A 25,351-nucleotide genomic window follows, 5' to 3' on the forward strand; every position below is an offset into this window, starting at 1 on the left:
AGGCCCGAGGGTAGGAGACGCCTATCCAGAGGACAGCCGGAACCCACGAAGTTCCACCACCAACGGAGACCTGCAACACACCAGAGCCGCCAAACGCGGCTGTCGAGCTGAAGTCCTGGTGAGGCTACAGAAAACGGCCGTATAGACCGCCGCTCCCCAGTGTTTTTCTTTCTAACGTGAGATCACTGGCGAATAAGATGGATGAGCTGAGGATGCTTGTGTGTAAGAACAGACTCGTGAGGGAGTGCTGTATGCTGCTTCTCACTGAGACCTGGCTCCACTCATCCATCCGCACCTTGGCCAGTCAGATCACATGTCCCTGCTTGTGAGGCTAGCATACATCCCCCTCAGGACAAGTGCTTCTGTTATATCCAGAACTGTTAAAATCTCGACTGATGGTGCTATTCAACAAGTCCAGGACTGCTTCAAGTCCACAAACTAGTCTGTTTTTGAACATGAGGACTTGGAGCAGTATACAGCAGCTGTCTTGGGATATATCAGGTTCTGCACCGACATGGTCACTGTGGATAAGTACATCCGTGTTTATCCCAACACGAAGCCTTGGATGACTCGTGAGGTGCAGAACCTGCTCCAGGAGTGGAACTCCGCCTTCAGCTGTGGTAATGGGGAGCTGTACAGCGCCGCCAGAGCCAACCTGAAGAAGGGGATCAGATGTGCCAAGACAGCTTATAGGAGGCGAATAGAGGACTGCTTCCAGAGTCAGGACTCTTGGCGGGTGTGGCAGGGTGTTCAGCACATCACGAACCACTGACCCAGCACCCTGTTGGCAGACTACAGTGATGCCAACAGGGCAAAGAAGCTATTGAGGTTCTCTGCCTCACTGGCAGAGAACCTCAAATGCTTCTTTGCCCGTTTTGAGGTGCAGTTATCAGAGACAGTCATCGTCCCCTCACCTGCCCTCAACAGCCACGCCCTCACACTAGAGGAACAGGAGATGAGGCAGGTGTTGAGGGGGGTGAATTCAAGGAAAGCTGCGGGTCCGGACGGCATCTCAGGACGGGTGTTGAGGGAATGTGCAGCTCAGTTAGCTGGTGTGTTTACAAACATTTTCAACCAGTCCCTGAGTCAGGCTGTGGTCCCCCCCTGCCTGAAGTCCTCTATTATTGTCCTTGTCCCCCTCCCTAAGAAGACCAGGATCAGTGATCTGAATGACTATCGCCTGATGGCACTAACTCGGATTATTATGAAGTGCTTCGAAAAGTTAGTCCGGGCCTACAACCTCCTGCCTTCCCCCTGGGTTTGACCCTCACCAGTTTGCTTATCGTGCAAGCAGGTCCACGGAGGATGCCATCATTATGGGTCTATATGCTGCTCTGTCCCATCTGGAGCAAGCAGGGGAAGCTATGTGAGGCTGCTCTTTGTGGACTTTAGCTCAGCATTTAATACCATCATTCCAAGCAGACTGGTGATTAGTTGTTGGACCTGGTGGGTGTCCCCACTCCATTGCCGGTGGATCTTGGACTTCTCACAGACCGCTCTAGGAGGGTGAGAGTTGGCCCTCACATCTCTCGGCCATTAGCCTCAGGACAGGCTCCCCTCAGGGCTGCTTGCTGAGTCCTTTGCTCTACATCCTGCTACACCTAGGACTGCCACCCCCTCTCACTCCTGCAACAATATCATTAAGTTTGCTGATGACACTACTGTGGTGGGACTCATTTCTGGTGAGGATGAGTCTGCTTATAGAGAGGAGGTGCAGTGGTTGTCAGTCTGGTGTAGGGAGAACAATTTGATCCTCAACACCTCAAAGACAAAGAAGATGGTGGTGTGGACTATAGAAGGGGGAACAACAGTCATCCAGTCATGGTCCTCGATGGGGACTGTGTGGAGTGGGTCTCTGAATATCGTTTTCTGGGCGTGTATTTGAGAGACGACCTGACTTGGAGCACAAACACTATGGCTTACCATCAAGAAAGGACAGCAGAGACTCTATTTCCTGAGGGTTCTCAGGAATAACCATCTGGCCACAGACTGCTGGTGTCCTGTCGTTGCTCCATAGAGAGCCATTTGACCTACTGTCTGTGTGTGTGGTTTTCCAGCTGCACAGTGACAGACAGGAAAGCTCTCCAGAGGGTTGTTACCACAGCCCAGAAGATCACTGGTTGTCTCTTGCCTTCATTAGAGGAACTGTATACAAGTTGTTGTCTCACTTAAGGCCAGAACAAACAGACTTAAAAATAGCTTTGTGGGAAGAGCTATTTGTGCACTGAATGATGCTGGTCCTGCCATTTTATGATTGCAATTGAGTGTTTTTAACTAGGTTTTATGTAGAATTTTTTAGGGTTATTTATTAATTTTATTTATTTATTTTAATTGTGCTTTTAAGAGATTTTTTTATTTCATTGTCATGCACAGTATTTTTTTTTTTTCTGGTGTCATGTACAGTGATAATAATAAATTCTGTTGGGGAAAGTGAATGCACAGACCCACGCCAGGGGGCGTAAATGAACGGTCCATACGAGGTCTGTCCAAAAAGTATAGGACCTTTTTATTTTTTGCAAAAACCATATGGATTTGAATCACGTGTGATTGCATCAGCCAAGCTTGAACCTTCGTGCGCATGCGTGAGTTTTTTCACGGCCTGTCGGTTGTGTCATTCGCCTGTGAGCAGGCTTTGTGTGAGCAGTGGTCCACCCTCTTGTCGGATTTTTATTGCGAATAAATGTCCTGAATGATTTGGAGCTTTGCTGCATCAAATTTTTTCCGAAACTGTGAGAGACCTCCAGCTGGACGCCATTCGGAAAATTTAGATGGCTTTCAGCGATGATTTTATGGGGATTACACAGATTAAGGAGTACTCCAGCCGGTGTTTAAAGACCGCCCACAGCGTCTGAGAGCGCGGCGCGCTCCGAGCTCCGATCGACAGGCTGACACTCCGCTGAAACAACCAGATCATTTCCAACGTGAAGGCTTTGTTGATCTGGAACATCGCCTGACTTTCACAAAAAAGGCAGAAGGCGTGGACATCAGCACTTTTTCGGCACATTCTACTGTTACAGGAGTTTTTTTCATGGAAAGAGAAGCGGAGGATTGTGCCACCGTGCCGCTCATGGTGCGGGACAAAACCACCTCCGTGTTGGTCTCACAGGACGGCTTTCAGGTGGCTTTCAGATGACTTCCGGTTGCTTTTCAGTCGTGTGAGTATCCGAGAAATTGTGCATGAGCTGGACATCCCCCAACATGTCCTGAGAGGCTTCATCACAGCTTTGCTTTGAGCCATGCGGCTCCGCCGCGATCAATCAATCAATCATTTTTTTTTTATATAGCGCCAAATCACAACAAACAGTTGCCCCAAGGTGCTTTATATTGTAAGGCAAGGCCATACAATAATTATGTAAAACCCCAACGGTCAAAACGACCCCCTGTGAGCAAGCACTTGGCTACAGTGGGAAGGAAAAACTCCCTTTTAACAGGAAGAAACCTCCAGCAGAACCAGGCTCAGGGAGGGGCAGTCTTCTGCTGGGACTGGTTGGGGCTGAGGGAGAGAACCAGGAAAAAGACATGCTGTGGAGGGGAGCAGAGATCGATCACTAATGATTAAATGCAGAGTGGTGCATACAGAGCAAAAAGAGAAAGAAACAGTGCATCATGGGAACCCCCCAGCAGTCTACGTCTATAGCAGCATAACTAAGGGATGGTTCAGGGTCACCGATCCAGCCCTAACTATAAGCTTTAGCAAAAAGGAAAGTTTTAAGCCTAATCTAAAAGTAGAGAGGGTGTCTGTCTCCCTGATCTGGATTGGGAGCTGGTTCCACAGGAGAGGAGCTGAAAGCTGAAGGCTCTGCCTCCATTCTACTCTTACAACCCTAGGAACTACAAGTAAGCCTGCAGTCTGAGAGCGAAGCGCTCTATTGGGGTGATATGGTACTACGAGGTCCCTAGATAAGATGGGACCTGATTATTCAAAACCTTATAAGTAAGAAGAAGAATTTTAAATTCTATTCTAGAATTAACAGGAAGCCAATGAAGAGAGGCCAATATGGGTGAGATATGCTCTCTCCTTCTAGTCCCTGTCAGTACTCTAGCTGCAGCATTTTCAATTAACTGAAGGCTTTCAGGGAACTTTTAGGACAACCTGATAATAATGAATTACAATAGTCCAGCCTAGAGGAAACAAATGCATGAATTAGTTTTTCAGCATCACTCTGAGACAAGACCTTTCTAATTTTAGAGATATTGCGTAATGCAAAAAGCAGTCCTACATATTTGTTTAATATGCGCTTTGAATGACATATCCTGATCAAAAAATGACTCCAAGATTTCTCACAGTATTACTAGAGGCCAGGGCAATGCCATCCAGAGTAAGGATCTGGTTAGACACCATGTTTCTAAGATTTGTGGGGGCCAAGTAAAATAACTTCAGTTTTATCTGAGTTTAAAAGCAGGAAATTAGAGGTCATCCATGTCTTTATGTCTGTAAGACAATCCTGCAGTTTAGCTAATTGGTGTGTGTCCTCTGGATTCATGGATAGATAAAGCTGGTATCATCTGGTAACAATGAAAATTTAAGCAATACCGTTCTAATAATACTACCTAAGGGAAGCATGTATAAAGTGAATAAAATTGGTCCTAGCACAGAACCTTGTGGAACTCCATAATTAACCCTAGTCTGTGAAGAAGATTCCCCATGTACATGAACAAATTGTAATCTATTAGACAAATATGATTCAAACCACCGCAGCGCAGTGCCTTTAATACCTATGGCATGCTCTAATCTCTGTAATAAAAGATTCCCCCGCACGTCTGTCTCAATGTGCTGAAAAAGTGCTGATGTCCACATCTTCCGCAATTCCTGTGCTAGTCAGACGACATACCGGATCAAGACAGCGACCAGTTTAGAATGAACAGCACATTCCACTGTTACAGGAGTTTTTGTCATGGAAAGAGGAGCAGAGGAACTCCGCACGTTGCGGCGGAGCCGCATGGCACAAAGCAACGCCGTGATGAAGCCTCACAGGACATGTTGGGGCATGTCCAGATCATGCACAATTCTTGGATACTCACACGACTGCTCCAAATCGTTCCGACATTATTCGCAATAAAAATCCGATGAGAGGGGTGGACCACTGCTCACACAAAGCCTGCTCACAGGCGAATGACACAACCGACAGGCGTGAAAAAAGTCACACATGCGCACGAAGGTTCAAGCTGGCTGATGCAATCACACGTGATTCAAATCCATATGGTTTTTTGCAAAAAATAAAAAGGTCTGATACTTTTTGGACAGACCTCATAGATTTCCCAAATAAATACAATTTATTTTGCAAAAGTGCACAAATAACCAAATATGCTTAGACTGTTAATCCAAAAACGGTGACGTGTGGGCAGACCGAGGGTAGGAGACGCCTATCCAGAGAAGAGCCGGGACCCACAAAGTTCCACCGCCAACGGAGGATCTGCAACACACCGGAGCCGCCAAGTCCTGAATCCCCAGGTGGCCACCACTCCAGCTGTCAGATCCGGTACTGCTGGCAGGAACAAACACAGGTTAATGGTGAGTGTGTGTACACCCAGCAAACAGTCAGCAAAAACACAGTTCCTTCCTGAGGGTAAATCCTGCACTCCCAGACAGCAAGAAAACTGAGTACGTGCAGTGCCTAATGTAATACTTAGGAAATTGAGGAGTGGAAACGCCAGCTCCTCCAAACTTCCACGACACCAGCTCCAAGCTGCAAGTATACACAAGGTTTACACCTGCAAAGAGTTCAGAAGCAAATACATGTGCGTACGGCACAATAACGGCTGAGAAGTTTACCTGTAAGGTAAGCTGATAAACTCGGCAGAGTTATGGTGTCTCTCCCAGGCTTTTATGGAATGGTGTGATGAGGTGATGGATGACAGCTGACAGCTCAGGTGCTCCTGGTGATTCAACCAGGCCACTGCGCCCTCTGGTGCCTAAAACCTGCCAACAGGCAGGGAGCCCTCTGGTGGTGGGCCATCAGTACCTCCTCTTCGGCGGGCCCACATAACAGGACCCCCCCCTCAATGGGCGCCCCCTGGCACCCGACCCGGCTGTCGGGGTGTCGCTGGTAGAAGTCCACCAGGAGGGCGGGATCCAAGATGAAGCTCCTCTTCACCCAGGAGCGTTCTTCAGGTCTGTATCCCTCCCAGTCCACCATATACAGTACCCCCGACCCCTCCGACAAACATTGAGGAGCTTCCGTACGGTCCATGCTGGCTCGCCGTCGATGATGCAGGCAGGAGGTGGCGCCGGTCCGGGGGTGCAGAGGTCCGAGGTGTGGTATGGTTTGAGTTTTGACACTCGAAACACCGGATGTATCCGCAGTGAAGCAGGGAGTTTGAGCTTCACTGGATAGCCAAACCTCCTGCCCGGCCTGGTAAGCTGGGGCCGGGGATCATCGGCGATCTGCATAGTCGTTTGCCCGCATCTGGGCTTTTCAGGAGAGCAGAGCGGACTGTTTTCCACACCGACAGCATCTCCTGAGGTGGGACTAGACCGAGGGCCCTCGACCTCTCCCTCCATGGCAGGAAACAATGGGAGCTGGTACCCCAAACAGACCTCAAAGGGGGAGCGGCTGGTAGCTGACGAGATCTGACTGTTGTGGGCATACTCGATCCAGGCCAGATGTTGACTCCAGGCCGTCGGGTGCACAGAGGTAACACACCCTCAAGGCCTGTTCCAGATCTGGTTTAGCCCGCTCTGCTTGGCCATTAGTCTGGGGGTGGTACCCGGACGACAGGCTCACCGTGGCCCCCAGCTCCCTACAGAAACTCCACCAGACTTCGGAGGGAGAACTGGGGAACACTGTCCGAGACGATGTCTGTGCATGCAGACGCATGACGTGGTGCACCAGGAGGTCTGCAGTCTCCTGGGCTGTCGGGAGCTTCGGAAGGGCCACGAAGTGGGCCGCCTTGGAAAACTGGTCCACTGGTCGTCAAGATGGTGGTCATTCCCTGGGACGCAGGGAGGCCCGTGACAAAGTCCAGGCCGATGTGGGACCAGGGGCGACGAGGTACAGATAGCGGCTGGAGGAGTCCTCTTTTCCGGTGGTGACTGCCTTGCCCCTGGCACAGGTGGTACAGGCCCAGACGTAATCCCGGGTGTTGCTTCAACCGACGGCCACCAGAACCACTGCCGGACCACTGCCACGGTTCTTCGCACCCCTGGGTGGCAGGAGAGTTTGGAACCATGACAGAAGTCCAATATGGCAGTCCGAGCGTCTGGTGGACGTACAGCCTATTTGGTGGTCCACCTCCGGGATCCGGATGTCGCGTCAGGGCCTCCCTGACCACTTCCTCCACATCCCACGTGACGGCGGCGACGATAGTGGACTCTGGTAGGATGGTATCAGGTGGATACGACAGCCTCGTTCAATCTCCTCTTCGTGCACCTGGGACAGTGCATCAGACCTCAGGTTTTTGGTCCCAGGGCGATAGGTGATCCTGAAATTGAAACGTCCGAAGAAGAGTGACCAACGGGCTTGCCTGGGGTTACGCTTAGCGGTCTGGATGTATTCCAGGTTCCGATGATCAGTAAGAACCACAAATGGGACCACAGCCTCCCTCCAACAGATGTCGCCACTCCTCAAGGGCCTCTTTCACCGCCAGGAGTTCCCGGTTGCCAACGTCATAGTTCCACTCAGCAGGGGTCAACCTGCGGGAGAAATAGGCACAAGGGGGAGAACACTATCGGACTCCCTGCTCTGGGACAGCACGGCTCCTATCCCTGAGTCAGAGGAATCCACTTCAACAATAAACTGTGGTTAGGATCGGGCTGCACCAGAAGTGGCGCAGTCGACAACCGTGTTTCAACTCCCTAAACGAGGCTTCGCACCAATCCGACCAGGTGAAGGGGACTTTGTGGAGGTCGGGCAGTAAGGGGGACCAACAACTTGACTATAGCCCTTAATGAACCTCCTGTAAAAATTGACAAACCCTAGGAACTGTTACAGCTTCCTACGATTTACCAGTTAGGCCAATCTCTCTTTGCCGCTAGCTTGGACGGATCGGGTTGCGACGGAGTTGGAGGAGATAATGAACCCCAGGAAGGGACAAAGAAGTGCGGTGGAACTCGCACTTCTCGCCATTCACAACAGCCCGGTTCTCCAACAAACCGCTGCAGGACCTGACGGACATTCTTAACATGGGTCTCAGAGTCCGGAGAGAAGATGAGGATATCGTCTAGATATACGAAGACGAATCAGTGCAGGAAATCCCGCAGAACTCATTAACCAATGCTTGGAATGTCGTGGGGGCGTTGGTGAGGCCGAACGGCAGGACCAGGTACTCAAAGTGACCTAAGGGGGTGTTAAATGCCGTCTTCCATCATCTCCCTTCCGGATCCGAACCAGGGATAAGCGTTTCTGAGATCCAATTTTGTAAATATTTGGCTCCATGCAGGGGCGTGAACACTGAATCCAATAGAGGTAATGGGTATCGGTTGCGAACCATGATCTCGTTCAGCCCTCTATCATCAATGCATGGACGGAGTCCGCTGTCCTTCCTTGCCCACAAAAAAGAAACCTGCACCAACGGGGATGAAGAATTTCGGATTAGCCCGGCAGCTAAATAGTCCCGGATGTAGGTCTCCATTGATTCGCTCTCAGGACGTGAGAGATTGTACAGCCTGCTGGACAGGTACTCAGCGCCTGGACCAAATCAATGGCACAATCATACGTGGTGGTGCGGGGCACAGTGAGAGCCAGATCTTTGCTGAAAACATCAGCAAGATCATGATACTCAGTCGGCACCGTCGTGAGATTGGGGGGGACTCGAACCTCCTCTTTAACAGCATCACCGGGTGGCACCGAGGATCTTAAACACTCCCGGTGGCAGGTTTCGCTCCACTGAGCCACAACCCCAGACAGCCAATCAATCCGGGGATTGTGCTTCACCATCCATGGAAAACCCAAAATAATTCTGGAGGTAGAAGGTGTCACATAAAACACAATCTCCTCCCTGTGGTTACCAGAGACAACCAAGGTTAAGGGGTGTGTCTGCTGTGTGATTTCTGGAAGAAGAGTGCCATCTAGTGCCCGCACCTTTAATGGTGAAGGAACGGCCACCAGAGGGAGCCCTACCTCCTTAGCCCACCTACTGTCCAGTAGGTTCCCTTCTGACCCCGTCTCGATTAGTGCTGGGGCAGTAAGGGTTAAATCCCCACCCAGTATAGGTCGAAAGGAGCTGTGAGTCCTGCTCCCAGAGCGCCGTAGCCCAGGCGCATGCCTCGTCTCGAAGCAAATTCATGACATAAGTCACCCGGCTGTGGTCTGACGCATACATCACGGGGCGTTGTGAAAAGACGAGTGAGCACTGCATTAAGAAATCTGCGCACGTCTCGACACAACCCCTGTACGGTTCCGGGGGGCTAATGTAAGATTCAGGTGATGGGGGGGGGGGGGGGGGTCCGTTGAACGACCACTGGATTTTCTTGAATGAATGAATGAATGAATGAATGAAAACTGTTTATGAATGAATGAAAACTGTTTATTTCGAACATTTGATACAACAACAATTACAAGATAGATCAGTAAAGACAACAACAAAAAAGTTCCTACTGTGTACCCAACATGTCCGAAAAGGGGTAGGGTGAAGCATCAGCTTATTTATCCCTACCCCTTCTTCCCCACAACCAGTAATACCCTTTGCCACATATACACATAAATTCCTACACACCTAAACCGATATCAATATATATATATATACATATACATACACATATATATATACATACACACATCAACATACATACACATATACTACACATATATACACATATACATATATACACATATATATACACAAACTAAATATACACCTACACATACCTACTTACATACAAATACTATATATTTACAAGCCGAAGCAAAAAACAAAAACACCCTAACCCTCATTACCCTTCCTCCTCCCTATACCCAGAAAAAAAACATATTTTTGTACCGCTGTTTGAACTGGTTCATGCTTGGACATTGCTTGAGCCCCACTCCCAATCTGTTCCACATCCTCACCCCACAGACAGAAATACAGAAACCTTTTAATGTTGTTCGTGCCCACTGATGCTTTTAAATTAAATTTCCCCCTCAGACTGTAATCCCCTGATCTGTTAAAAAACATATTTTTAATATTTGCTGGAAGTAAATTGTTTATTGCTTTATACACAATTTGTACTGTTTGAAAATGAACCAAGTCTGTGAATTTTAAGAATTTGGATTGTAAAAATAGTGGATTTGTATGATCTCTATAGCCAGTATTATGAATAATTCTATAGCTATTTTCTGCATTACTGATAGTGATTGTGTTGTACCTTATAAGTATTACCCCATACCTCTGCACAGTACTGTAAATATGGTAAAACCAGTGAGCAGTAAAGAATGCGGAGTGAGTTGTGGTCCAGAATATGTTTCGCTTTGTTTAGAACTGAAATGCTTCTTGACAGTTACTTTGTATATGTTTTATATGAGTCTTCCAGTTTATCTTATCATCTATTATCACCCCCAGAAACTTATTTTCATGTACCCTTTCAATATCTACCCCCTCGACTTGTAACTGAACCTGTATGTCTGTATTACAATAGCCAAATAACATGTATTTTGTTTTACTTAAGTTTAATGATAATTTGTTTCTGTCAAACCATATTTCAATTTCCCATTCTATACTGATCCTCCTCAGTAACTCCTGCAAATCCCCCCCTGAACAAAAAATGCTTGTGTCATCTGCAAATAATACTAATTTTAATATTTTGGAAACATTGACATATCATTTATATAAATTAGAAACAGTTTTGGACCCAATACTGACCCCTGTGGGACGCCACAAGCATTGTCCAAGCATGATGTATATTCCCCCAACTTCACAAACGTTTTCTGTTACTTAAGTAGCTTCTCACCCAGTGCAACACCAACCCCCTAATCCCATACTGTTCAAGTTTATTGATTAATATGTCATGATTAACTGTATCAAAAGCCTTTTTAAGGTCTATAAATATTCCAACTGAATGTAATTTGTGGTCTATGGCGTTTGTAATCTCCTCAACTGATTCTATTAATGCAAGTGATGTTGAACTATGTGCTCTGAATCCATATTGACTATCAGTAAGTAATTTATGTTTATTTATGAATTTGTCTAATCTATTATTGAATAACTTTTCTAATAATTTGGAAAATTGTGGAAGCAAAGAACAGGTCTAGAATTTGTGAAGTGGTGTCTATCCCCAGTCTTATACAGCGGCACAACCTTAGCTATTTTCATTTGATTGGGAAATTTACCGGTTTGAAATGATAGTTACAGATGTATGTTAATGGTTCTACAATCCATTCAATGACCTGTTTTACCACCACCATATCAATTTCATTTAAATCGGTAGATGTTTATATTTACAATTATTCACAATGTCTATAATTTCATTTCCATCCACTGCTGTGAGGAACATTGAACAGGGATTTCTTTCTATGAGATTATTATCCCAATCCTCAGGTTGGGAATCGGGAATTTTTTCTGCCAAGCTTGGTCCAATATTTACAAAAAAATTATTAAAACCGTTGACTACCTCATCCTTATTTTCCTTCTTGACATTATTATCAATGAAATACTGAGGGTAACTCTGTTTTTTATTACCATTTTTGATAATGCTATTTAATATATCCCATATTCCTTTAATATTGTTTTTGTTATTATATAATATGTTACTATAATATTCCTTCCTACATACCCGTATAATATTAGTTAATCTATTTTTGTATTTCTTATATCTATTTTCTGCCTCTTTAGTCTTTAGTTTTATGAATTCTCTATACAGTGTATTTTTCTTATTACATGCATTTCGTAACCCTTTCTCATCCATGGTCGAGCTTGGATTTTTTGTTTTCTGTAGTCTTGTTTAATTGGACAATTTTTATCATATAATGATGTAAATATTTGTAAAAAAGTTTCATATGCACTATCAACATCACTTTCACTGTATACCTTTTTCCCAGTTTTGCTCCTGTAAATCCTTCTTTAGTGTGTTCATGTTTTCCTCTGTCCGCACTCGCCTGTATTTTATTTTCTCCTCTGGCTGATTCCGCCGATGGTTTCTATTATAAACGATGAAAACTGGTAGATGATCACTAATGTCATTGATTAATAATCCACTCACAGTGTTATTCTCAATATCATTGCTGATATATTATCAATTAAGGTAGCACTATGGGATGTAATTCTGCTTGGCCTGGTGATTTTTGGATATAAACTCATACTGTACATTATACTGATAAATTCATCTGTTATTTTATGCTTATTGGATTGAGCAGATCAATATTTAAGTCACCACAAATGAACACAGTTTTTTGATTAGTTTTTGATAACATTTTTCCCATACAGTCAGTGAATGTTTCAATACTAGATCCTGGTGCTCTATATATACAGCTGACTAATACATTTTTGCTTTTTTCTTCACATATTTCAATAGTTATACATTCTAATAAGTTATCAATCACAGTTGTCATATTGTCTACTATTTTATAATCCATGTTCTTATCCAATACACAGCCACTCCTCCTCCACTCTTATTTTTTCTGTTTACACAATTAAATTCATATCCATCCAGTTCAAAATCCATTCCTTATCTTCATTGATCCATGTTTTCTGATATAGCAATTATGTTAATATTTTTTTAAACTGACTTAAATATTCTTTAATGTTGTTAAAGTTTGCATATAGACTTCTGCTGTTGAAATGGATTATTGATAATTTGTTATCCGTTTTAATGATCAGATTAAACTGTTAATCTGTATAATAGCAACAACTGTCATTGATATTTGAGAAGAAATTATTGTCCGGGTCTATATCATGCTCCAAGTCCAGTACATTGTGGTCTGTGTATTTAAATGTTCTCAGTTCTACTTTTCCATGATCAGCAATCCTTTGAGTTATATCCTTCTTGTCTCCAGATGTAGATGAATAGGTAGTAGATGAATAGGTTCCTCTGGTCTGTGTCATGGTGTTGTGATGTGTTTATGTCCTAATACCTTATTGGTCATATTTGTCCAGATCCTCGCTTTAAGAAACACTATTGTTCATATTTGTCCAGCTCCTCGATGTTCCTTATTGCCATGACTTTTGCTTGTTCTGGTGATCTGTTCAGTTTGATGAATATTTTACAGTTTGAAGTCCATGTGTGCTGGATTTTTCCCTGTTTCTTCAAGAAGCGTGCTTTCCTGGCGATGTCGGCATTCCGTTTGGTGAGATGTTCATTGATGAATACGTTTGTCCCTTTCAGTTTTCTTCCTTGTTTTAACAGTGCTGTTTTGTGTTTTCTGTTGATGAATCTCATGATGACGGTTCGTTTATCACCGTCATTTCTCCGGGGCAGAGGGTGGCACGCTTCAATGTTATTTAAATCCAATTCTATACCTTTAGATAGGAGGAAATCAGCAACCTGTTTTTCCACAGAGCTGACCTCCTGTTCACTGGGCTCCCCTCCGCTCTCATCTGTTACCGCCCGTGCGTACGACCGTGGTTTGATATGAAGACCTGTGATGATGACGTCGTTAATTCTGGTGTACTGCTCCAATTCAGCCACTCTATTTTCCAGCTGCACCAGATGCCGGTCTTTCTCGGCATTCTGGAGCCGTAATGCCTTCACCTCCTCCACCAGATCCATAATTGATTTCTGTTGCTGCTTCACAACAGAAATCTCCTCTGATAGAAAGTCCAGAGATTTTTTAATATCGTCACCTTCCTCCGCTGTCAGAACCTTCTTAGGCCCCATGGTCGGCTTATGAGCAGCTTGTCGATCGCCGATGTTAACAGCCTGCGTTGTTTGTCACCGGGATGGATCTGCACTGCGCTGGTGCCGCGCGGCCTCGGTGTTTCCGCGCTGATGGATCCGCGCTGATGGATCCGCGGTGGCTGCACGAGGCCTCGGGGAAGCGGCACTCGTGACGCGCGGCTCTAATGATGCAGCGCGCGGCCTCAGTGAATTCACCACGTTGGGCGGGCCTCGGACGTTGTTGCTGTCCAGTCGCGGGGCTAAGTTGCCGGTTGAGGTGGTATTCCCACTGTCCGGGTTGGCAAACACCGGCGTGGCAGATGGCAACTACAAACACCACCTCTGAAAACTCAGGTACAAACTTTTTGCAGCTCGCTCTGATGACACGCAGCTCTGACTGACTGAGGTGTGTCTTCTTTATTTTGCAACAGGTCCGCAGGAGGAGAGGCTGCAGCCGTGCCTGGTGCGCGTGCCTCCACCTGAGCGGTGAGAGCCTCCATCCTACGATTGAGAAGTATATTCTGTTCGGTCACTAAATCCAACCGAGCAGTGAGGTTGGTGAGAATCTGCTGCAACTCACCCATTACACCTCCTGCTGGAGCCTGCGCACCTTGCATCGCCATTGGTTGTTCACTCGGTGGTAAACGCCCCTTGGAGTCCATGACGTGGCCGAGTTATCCTGTTGGGGAAAGTGAATGCACAGACCCACGCCAGGGGGCGTAAATGAACGGTCAACAGATTTCCCAAATAAATACAATTTATTTTGCAAAAGTGCACAAATAACCAAATATGCTTTAGACTGTCAATCCAAAAACGGTGATGCGTGGGCAGGCCCGAGGGTAGGAGACGCCTATCCAGAGAAGAGCCGGGACCCATGAAGTTCCACCGCCAACGGAGACCTGCAACACATTGGAGCCGCCAAGCCCTGAATCCCCAGGTGGCCACCACTCCAGCTGTCAGATCCGGTACTGCTGGCAGGAACAACCAAGGTTAATGGTGGGTGTGTGTACACCCAGCAAACAGTTAGCAAAAACACAGTTCCTTCCTGAGAGTAAATCCTCCACTCCCAGAGAGCAGGAAAACTGAATATGTGCAGTGCCTAATGTAATACTTAAGAAATTGAGGAGTGGAAATGCCAGCTCCTCCAAACTTCCACAAAACCAGCTCCAAGCTGCAAGTATACACAAGGTTACGACTGCAAAGAATTCAGAAGCAAAAACATGTGCGTACGGCACAATAACGGCTGAGAAGTTTACCTGTAAGGTAAGCTGATAAATCGGCAGAGTTATGGTGTCTCTCCTAGGCTTTCATGGAATGGTGTGATGAGGTGATGGATGACAGCTGACAGCTCAGGTGCCCCTGGTGATTCAACCAGGCCACTGCGCCCTCTGGTGCCTGAAACCCGCCAACAGGCAGGGCGCCCTCTGGTAGTGGGCCAGCAGTACCTCCTCTTCGGTGGCCCACACAACAAAATTCTATTCTATTCTAAGGAAAACATGCATAGCCTACATGATGAGATGTTTAACAGAAGACTCACATTGGATATTTATTTTTGTTTTGTTTGTTTTTTATTCATATTTTGTCTATATCTGATCCAGTAATTCTGGCCAGTATTGGACCATCACCATCAGAGTTTGGTGATGTCACAGCATGTGAAAGCTATAGATGAACCTACAAAAAAAAGAAATTTAAAAATACATTTAAAACAACACTTGGACGAATGCTTTAGATCACAAGAAAATGTGCTCAGGTCCTTTTCAGTCAAGGTGAGTAGGGCAGTGGCACAAAATGTAAGAGTTGGACACAGGTGAAAAGTTCAACACTGTTACAAAGATTTTACATGTTGAGGCATTAAAGGAAGATTTCTTAAGTTGATGAAGGGCTAGAAAAGTATTAAGATCCAGCAATGTCAGGCAATCAGAGTATTGTTGTGAAAGTGTAGTGACACGGACCCACAACAGGGGGCGCAAATGAACGGACAATAGAAGGAGTCATATTTGAACACTTTACTGTTGTGAATGCCACAACCATACACAGCAGATTATAGAATGATACAAAGTCAATGGATAAAGGTGTCGTGTGGGCAGGCTCGACGATAGGAGACGTCCGTCTAGAGAAGAACCGGAACCACACGATTTCCTCCGCCACCGAACCAGAAGGATACTGGAGCCGCCAGGTCCCGAGTCCCCCAGGTGGCCACCGTCTCCGCGTGTCAGATCTGGTACTGCTGGCGAAGAGCAAAGACAGTCAAGTGTGGGTGTATGTACACCCAGTAACAACAACGGTGGGAATTCCACCTCCACCTCAAATCACACACTCGTGCAGCTCCTGTTTAAGCACTTATCTGTAAAGAGTGAGAGGCGAAGACGTTGGCACTCTCACAAACCACCAATCAGCTGACAAGGCACCACAGGACAACGGCTGCTAACAGAGCACACGTAAGTTATAATTCCTTTAGTACGGCAGAGAATATTACCTCCTTAGAAGAACGATATCTCGGCGACGTGGTGGAGGTGTCATCCTGCTTTTATCCGGGATGAACTGCAGATGATCGGTGACCGCTGTTACAGTTGATGAGTGACAGCTGTCACCTCGGCTGTTCCTGTGAGGCGGCAGCGCCCTCTAGTGCCTGAAGCCCGCACTTCAGGCAGGGCGCCCTCTGGTGGTGGGCCAGCAGTACCTCCTCTTCTGGCGGCCCACACATCAAGTATTCATTCATTCATTTTCAATACCCACTTACTCCAGTTAGGGGTCATGGGGATGAGGCAGAGTCATATGAAGCAGAGTACACTCTGGACAGGATGCCAGTTAATAGCAGGGTCACATATCGACAAACATTCACAAATACATACTGATGGTCATTTTAAAGTTTCCAGTTCACCAAACATGCATGTCTATGGATGTGGGAGGAAGCCCTGAGCATCGGGTTTGAACCCATATGGACACAGGGAGAACAGGCAAACTCCACACAGAAAGGCCATATGGGAAATGATCAGAGCTCTGCAAATTACGCAATACTCTGCTAAGTATTGCTTAATGTAATTTGCAGAGAAGGTCAATTTAAACTTTCACATCTCTTTGGCAGTGTCCTTCTCTGTTTGTAAAGCAGGTAGAACAGTGGAATAAAAAGCTGGGCTGCCAAAATATAGACCTGGGTTTGATTCCTGGTACAATTTCCTGTCTGTGTCATTGGATGGGACACTTCATCTACATTGCCCCTGTGCACTTTACTGTAAATGGGTACCGACCTTAGTTGGGGAAGTAATGTGCATCACACTGGCAACCCATCCAGGGGTAGTCGCAGACTCTAATCTGCTTATGCGCCAAATCTGGGGATAACCACCAATGGGCTTCAGTGCCTACACTGTAAAATCACCAGTATGAAACTAACACTGACAGTGTCAAATTAACACTGACAGTGTACATATGGTCCCACTCTGGCCAGAGTGGGACCATATGTTCGCTGTCAGTGTTAATTTAACACTGGTGATTTTACTGTGTACAGAGTACTGAATTCTTTGTTCGTCAATCTACACACAAAGTTCCTCAATGCACAGTCACTGAAGCTTTGGTCTCTTTCAGAGTTGTCATGGGTGTGTTGGTGGCTTCCTGCACTTGTCTCTCACTTACATGTTGACTCTGTTTTGAGGATGGTTGGCTTTATAGAGATACACCACATGGTACTGCACTGTTTACATTTACTACTGATTGATTTTAATGAACTTCAAGAGATATTTACTTTGAAACGTTCATATACAGTGCATCTGGAAAGTATTCACAGCGCTTCACTCTTTCCACATTTTATTATGTTACAGTCTAATTCATTTTTCCCTCAAAATTCTATTCACAACAACCCATAATACCATCATGGATTTTTTTTTTTTTTTTTTTTTAATTTTTAAGAAATAAAAAACTAAGAAATCACATGTACATAGGGATTTACACCCTTTGCTCAGTGCTTTGTTGATGCACCTTGGCAGCAATTACAGACTCAAGTCATCTTGAAATTGATGCCATAAGCTTGGTGCACATAATTTTGGCCATTCCATCTTGTAGCACCTCTCAAGCTCCAGCGGGTTGGATGGGGAGCATTGATGCACATCCATTTTTTTTTTTCTCTCCAGAGATGTTCAATTGGATTCATGTCTAGGCTCTGACTGGGCCACTCAAGGACATTCACAGAGTTGTGCTGAAGCCACTCCTTTGATATCTTGGCTGTGTGCTTAGAGACACTGGGCCTCATTTATCAACATTGTGTAAAAACAGGCGCAGATATGAGCGCATAATTGGTCTTACGACAAGACACGTGTGATTTATGAAACATTCGTATCTGACCAATCCCAGCGTACGAATGATCGGCTGTTGATAAATGCGGCGGCTGAATTTAATCGTCATTAGCATGTTACGGCCTTAAATATTCATGGTTCAGAAGCCTCGCCCACTGAGCTCAACATGGAGAGAAGAAGCACTGGTAAGAAGAAAAACTTTTCGGAGATGGAAATCGGCATCCTAATATCGGAGGTGGAGAAAAACAAACTTGTACTTTTTGGCAGTCTGAAAAGTGGAGTCAAAGGCGCTCATAAAATGACGTGTGGAAGAGTGTAACGGAGGTGGTCAACAGCGTTGCCGCAGAGGAACGTGTTAGATAAATTATACTGTGAAAACATGTTTATCATTTATCAGCTATTACGTCTGCTCATTTTAAATTGTTCTTTCTGTACCTTAAAATCTGCAAACTGTTTCTCTCACATATTTACAGCTGCAGCCTGTTTACAGTTTGACATTTAGCAAGCTTCAGCAAAATCGCACACTCTGTACTCTATTTTTGGAATGATTCAGCTGTCACTCTGTACATGATTGGAATGATTCAGTTGTTTACAAATGTATCTGCACATGACTAATAAGTACATGTTGTGACCATGGACTCAAGTCACTCCTCTCTTATCCTTGTTTTCCATATGCAATAAAAGGGCCTCGCAAGGATATCACAGTTAGAGAACTGCATGAGGCTGCCAGCCTCTGCTGTGTCTCTCCTTTGCAAAGCTCACTAAAGACATCTCAACTCTGTCTGGGTTCTTTCTTGTATGTCTAGCCGAGGTCAAACCTGACATATTTTGACCAGGGGGAGACAGACCGAAGCCCGTCGATGGCCGGCTCCATAGGGAGACCGAAGGAAAGTCCCGGCGAGTGAATTCTCGACCTGGCCGGTCCTTACAGCCTCACCCTCTGGCCACAGCAGAGGATTGACGACATCCGAACAGGAAAAAATCAACAAACCAGACAGATGAGTAAGTAAATTCTTTTATGGTCTGACAGGGTCAGGACTAAGGTCAAATTTGACAGGGTCAAATTAGTAAATTCTTTCATGGTCTAACAGGGTCAGGACTAAGTTCAAATTTGACAGGGTCAAATTAGAAAACAGTTATGGGGTGACTGTTAAAAAACGTGACAGGGTCATGTCAGAACAAATTTGACGGGGTCAAATTAGAAAACAGTTACGGGGTGACTGTTAAAAAACGTGACAGGGTCATGTCAGAACAAATTTGATGGGGTCAAATTAGAAAACAGTTACGGGGTGACTTTTAAAAACGTGACAGGGTCATGTCAGAACAAATTTGATGGGGTCAAATCAGAAAACAGTTACGGGGTGACTGTTAAAACATGACAGGGTCATGTCAGTAAATTCTTTTATGGTCTGACAGGGGTCAGGACTAAGATCAAATTTGACAGGGTCAAATTAGAAAACAGTTATGGGGTGACTGTTAAAAAACGTGACAGGGTCATGTCAGAACAAATTTGATGGGGTCAAATTAGAAAACAGTTACGGGGTGACTGTTAAAAAACATGACAGGGTCATGTCAGAACAAATTTGACGGGGTCAAATTAGAAAACAGTTACAGGGTGACTTTTAAAACGTGACAGGGTCATGTCAGAACGAATTTGATGGGGTCAAATTAGAAAACAGTTACGGGGTGACTGTTAAAAACATGACAGGGTCATGTCAGAACAAATTTGACGGGGTCAAATTAGAAAACAGTTACAGGGTGACTGTTAAAAGACCAGGGTCACGTCAGAGAAGTCCACTATACGATCAAAGTAACATCAAAGTAAGGCCATAATAAGACCAAAGTAAGATCAAAGTAAGACCAAGGTAACATCAAAGTAAGATAAGACCAAAGTAAGATCAAAGTAAGACCAAAGTAACATCAAAGTAAGGCCATAGTAACATCAAAGTAACATAAAAATAAAATCAAAAGACGTCTAACAGTGTGAAAAGTAATAGTGATCAAATTTACGCAGGATTTTACAACAGGTCATCGCCTAGCTGGAGTTTCTGGTCATGGTTTACATCAGGAAGTTGGTGGCAATTTCTACTATGAGCTTAAACCCCTCTACTGATCATTGTTGCAGTTTTTGCACTCTTATTTTGCTGCGTAGTGCCTTGCCTCTGTTCCATGATTGTAAAATTAGTCTCCAACGCCTTTGTCCAATGTAATGTCAAACAGCGAGACCTCCATCGAGAGGCTACCCATTTCCAACCATTGTCGACCGATGATATTGAGCAGGAATCAGAATATGATGCCTGCCAATCGCCGTATGCCTATGCCTAGCCCTATCAACCACCTGATTACGAGGTCGATATTCCTGAGCGTTTTGACACCGCCCTGGAAACAACTGTCATTTTACAAAGGAAGCAGTATCATTAAAAACGTGGGCTTTTTAAAAATTAATTTTCTTTAATCCATTTTAAGAATCCATTTTGACAGATTTTGTAGTGCTGCGCCGCAAATCCACAGAATCAGATTTGCGTACACGAGCTCAGACCAGACGTGAGCTCTGTCGTGAGATTCGTCTTAGCCTCCACTCACGTCCAAATTGATAAATACCAAAGTTTGCGTAAAAATGGTCGAACACGTTTTCTGCCGTACGTTTGTTTGATAAATGAGGCCCACTGTCTGGCTGAATGGTGAACTGTTCCCAGTGGTGGGCACAGATAACCAAAAAAATTAACTTCGATAACAGATAATTGAAAAGTTATCTTCGATTAAGATAAAACAAACCACCCAAAAATGTATTGGAAGTTACAGATAACCTCCAATATTGACTCTGGTACATTTAAACAAATTTAAGTTTTAATGCCACAATAACTTGTACTAACATTAAAAGTAACAACAAACCCACACACTGAGACCACACTTTTGTCTTTGAACATTCTGCCCCTGCTGGAAGCTCTTACTTACTACAGAGCTCCCAACACAGAAGCACTCTGAGAGCAGCCCTAAAACCAGCTCTTTATCAATTACAACACTCCGGTCAGGCGGAGGTCTTGAAAAATAAAGTCATGCTGACTTATGGTTTTGATTTATAAATAACATTAATACCGATAGAATAACTCCATTAATGTCAATTCTGTCATTTGTGAAAAGTTAAAATATAGCATATATCTTTTAATGTTGAATAATGCACTAATTCTGAGGTTCAGTAACAAACACAGACAAATCGCAAAGGATTCTGGGTAAAAGTGCCTCTGCTAAACACTGATTGGTTCAGTCATTCATTATGTAAACCAACACGTTAATGTGACGTCTGTCGTGTGTTGGTGTTCATTTTTTTATTTGTAAAAACAGGCATTTTTACGGAGCCGTGAGGGGTCGAGAGGTATGTACACTTTGTACAGGTCCCCAGTTTATCATAGCACTGTCACATATAGACAAACAAACATGGAGGAAGCCAGAGTGCCCAGAGGGAATCCACACAAACACGGGAAGAACATGCAAACCATACAGAAAGGTAAGTCAGAAATGAACCCACTACCCTCTCACTGAGGCAACACTACTAAGCTACAGTGATGCACCTATATTACTACAATATTAATTGTTCAGGGTTGCCACATCAGATCAGATACGGATATGCATGGTGATTTGGCACAACCTTTACACCAGATGCTCTTCCTGAACTAACTCCACATTTCATGGAAACTGGGCACTGGTATCTTGAACCAGTAGTCTTGAACCTTCTGCTCTGTAAACAAGCACACTAACCGCTTGGCCACCTCACTGCCATAATAATAATAATAATAATAATAATAATCATAATAATAGTAGTAAGTCCCTTGGACTGCTCCCTTGTTTTCACTTGGGGTCACCCGAGTCAGGTGGATCTTAATGTTATTTTGGCACAAGTTTTATGCTGGATGCCCTTCCTGATGCAACTCCACATTACATGGAGAAATGGGCAGAGGTGGGGTTGGAACCGTGAGCCTTCCACACTGGAACCAAGCACACTAACCTAATACTACTACTACTAGTACTACTACTAATAATAATAATAACAACAGCCATCAGAGATTTCTGATATCTGCCATTCAGGATCCAGATCACTTCCAAAATTCAGTGGAGTCTTCCGGGCAATAACATGTATCTGTGGTGCAAATGTGGTGAGAATTTGTGAAGTAGTTTTAATGTAATCCTTCAAAGACGATATAAAGTGAAACTTGATCCAGGATCTGGATCATTTCCAAAATTGAATGGAGTCTTCCATGGCCTAATAGCTATCTGTTGTGAATATTTCATCAAAATCCATACAGTAGTTTTGATGTAATCCTGCTAACAGACAGACAGACAGACAAATAAATGAATGCAGATGATTTTAAAAAAAAAGACTTGTTAAAAGAACACTGACATCACACTGACAAAATGAGGAACCTTGGGGTAATTTTTGATCCTACATTGTCCTTTGACCTCCACATTAGTAATATTATGAGGACTGCTTTCTTCCATCTGCAAAATATAGCTAGGATTTGTCCCATCCTGTCTACGACTGATGCTGAGACCCTGATTCATGCATTTATCTCTTCTAGATTAGACAGCTGCAATGTTCGATTTTCTGGTTTACTGCAGTCCAGCATTAAGGCTCTTCAATTGGTTCAAAATGCTGCAGCCAAACATTTGACATGAAGCAGAAAGTTCAACCACATTACACCTATTTTGGCATCCCTTCACTGGCTTCCTGTCCCACTGAGATCAGATTTTAAGGTTCTGCTACTCGTCTATAAAATTGTTCATGGACTGGCACCTACCTACTTAGCTGACCTAATGACAGCTCTTGCTTGCGTCTACTGGTGGTTGGCTCTCACTGCGGTATTGTATCACTTCCTGTTCCGGAGCACAGCGGTGTTTTGCTGTATCTGTTAGCTGTTTAATCTGTGCAGTTAGATTAGTTTGATAGCTTTGGAGGCCAGGCTGGGCGAATTGGAGACTCGGCTCCGCACCATGGAAAATTCTACAGCTAGCCAGGCCCCTGTAGTCGGTGCGGACCAAGATATTAGCCGCTGTTAGTTTCCCTCTGGCAGATCCCGAGCAGCCGGGAAAGCAGGCCGACTGGGTGACTGTGAGGAGGAAGCGTAGTTCTAAACAGAAGCCCCGTGTACACCGCCAACCCGTTCACATTTCTAACCGTTTTTTCCCCACTCCACGACACACCCGCCGAGGATCAAACTCTGGTTATTGGCGACTCTGTTTTGAGAAATGTGAAGTTAGCGACAACAGCCACCATAGTCAATTGTCTTCCGGGGGCCAGAGCAGGCGACATTGAAGGAAATTTGAAACTGCTGGCTAAGGCTAAGCGTAAATTTGGTAAGATTGTAATTCATGTCGGCAGTAATGACACCCGGTTACGCCAATCGGAGTCACTAAAATTAACATTGAATCGGTGTGTAACTTTGCAAAAACAATGTCGGACTCTGTAGTTTTCTCTGGGCCCCTCCCCAATCGGACTGGGAGTGACATGTTTAGCCGCATGTTCTCCTTGAATTGCTGGCTGTCTGAGTGGTGTCCAAAAAATGAGGTGGGCTTCATAGATAATTGGCAAAGCTTCTGGGGAAAACCTGGTCTTGTTAGGAGACACAGCATCCATCCCACTTTGGATGGAGCAGCTCTCATTTCTAGAAATCTGGCCAATTTTAATTAAACCCTCCAAACCGTGACTATCCAGGGTTGGGGCCAGGAAGTAGAGTTGTAGTCTTACACACCTCTCTGCAGCTTCTCTCCCCCTGCCATCCTCTCATTACCCCATCCCCGTAGAGACGGTGCCTGCTGCCAGACCACCAACAACCAGTAAAAATCTATTTAAGCATAAAAATTCAAAAAGAAAAAATAATATAGCACTTTCAACTGCACCACAGACTAAAACAGTTAAATGTGGTCTATTAAACATTAGGTCTCTCTCTTCTAAGTCCCTGTTAGTAAATGATATAATAATTGATCAACATATTGATTTATTCTGCCTTACAGAAACCTGGTTACAGCAGGATGAATATGTTAGTTTAAATGAGTCAACTCCCCCGAGTCACACTAACTGCCAGAATGCTCGTAGCACGGGCCGAGGCGGAGGAAAGCAGCAATCTTCCATTCCACCTTATTAATTAATCAAAAACCCAGACAGAGCTTTAATTCATTTGAAAGCTTGACTCTTAGTCTTGTCCATCCAAATTGGAAGTCCCCAAAACCAGTTTTATTTGTTATTATCTATCGTCCACCTGGTCGTTACTGTGAGTTTGTGAATTTTCAGAACTTTTGTCTGACTTAGTGCTTAGCTCAGATAAGATAATTACAGTGGGCGATTTTAACATCCACACAGATGCTGAGAATGACAGCCTCAACACTGCATTTAATCTATTATTAGACTCAATTGGCTTTGCTCAAAATGTAAATGAGTCCACCCACCACTTTAATCATATCTTAGATCTTGTTCTGACTTATGGTATGGAAATTGAAGACTTAACAGTATTCCCTGAAAACTCCCTTCTGTCTGATCATTTCTTAATAACATTTACGTTTACTCTGATGGAATACCCAGCAGTGGGGAATAAGTTTCATTACACTAGAAGTTTTTCAGAAAGTGCTGTAACTAGGTTTAAGGATATGATTCCTTCTTTATGTTCTCTAATGCCATATACCAACACAGTGCAGAGTAGCTACCTAAACTCTGTAAGTGAGATAGAGTATCTCGTCAATAGTTTTACATCCTCATTGAAGACAACTTTGGATGCTGTAGCTCCTCTGAAAAAGAGAGCTTTAAATCAGAAGTGCCTGACTCTGTGGTATAACTCACAAACTCGCAGCTTAAAGCAGATAACCCGTAAGTTGGAGAGGAAATGGCATCTCACTAATTTAGAAGATCTTCATTTAGCCTGGACAAAGAGTCTGTTGCTCTATAAAAAAAGCCCTCCGTAAAGCTAGGACATCTTACTACTCATCACTAATTGAAGAAAATAAGAACAACCCCAGGTTTCTTTTCAGCACTGTAGCCAGGCTGACAAAGAGTCAGAGCTCTATTGAGCCGAGTATTCCTTTAACTTTAACTAGTAATGACTTCATGACTTTCTTTGCTAATAAAATTTTAACTATTAGAGAAAAAATTACTCATAACCATCCCAAAGACGTATCGTTATCGTTGGCTGCTTTCAGTGATGCCGGTATTTGGTTAGACTCTTTCTCTCAGATTGTTCTGTCTGAGTTATTTTCATTAGTTACTTCATCCAAACCATCAACATGTCTATTAGACCCCATTCCTACCAGGCTGCTCAAGGAATCCCTACCATTATTTAATGCTTAGATCTTAAAT

At 44.4% G+C, this 25,351-nt stretch overlaps 1 long non-coding RNA gene across 1 annotated transcript; it reads right to left on the reverse strand.

The window, feature by feature from the left end:
* Positions 1-1,829: 1,829 nt before the first annotated feature.
* Positions 1,830-16,169, reverse strand: LOC117509236. Its single transcript, XR_004560325.1, has 4 exons — positions 16,156-16,169; positions 7,667-7,673; positions 4,870-4,875; positions 1,830-1,978 (listed from the first exon to the last, which is right to left on the reverse strand). It is a non-coding gene; the product is annotated as an uncharacterized LOC117509236 (long non-coding RNA).
* Positions 16,170-25,351: the final 9,182 nt, after the last annotated feature.

The sequence above is a fragment of the Thalassophryne amazonica genome, chromosome 4 (assembly GCF_902500255.1).
Source record: "Thalassophryne amazonica chromosome 4, fThaAma1.1, whole genome shotgun sequence".
NCBI lineage: Eukaryota > Metazoa > Chordata > Actinopteri > Batrachoidiformes > Batrachoididae > Thalassophryne > Thalassophryne amazonica.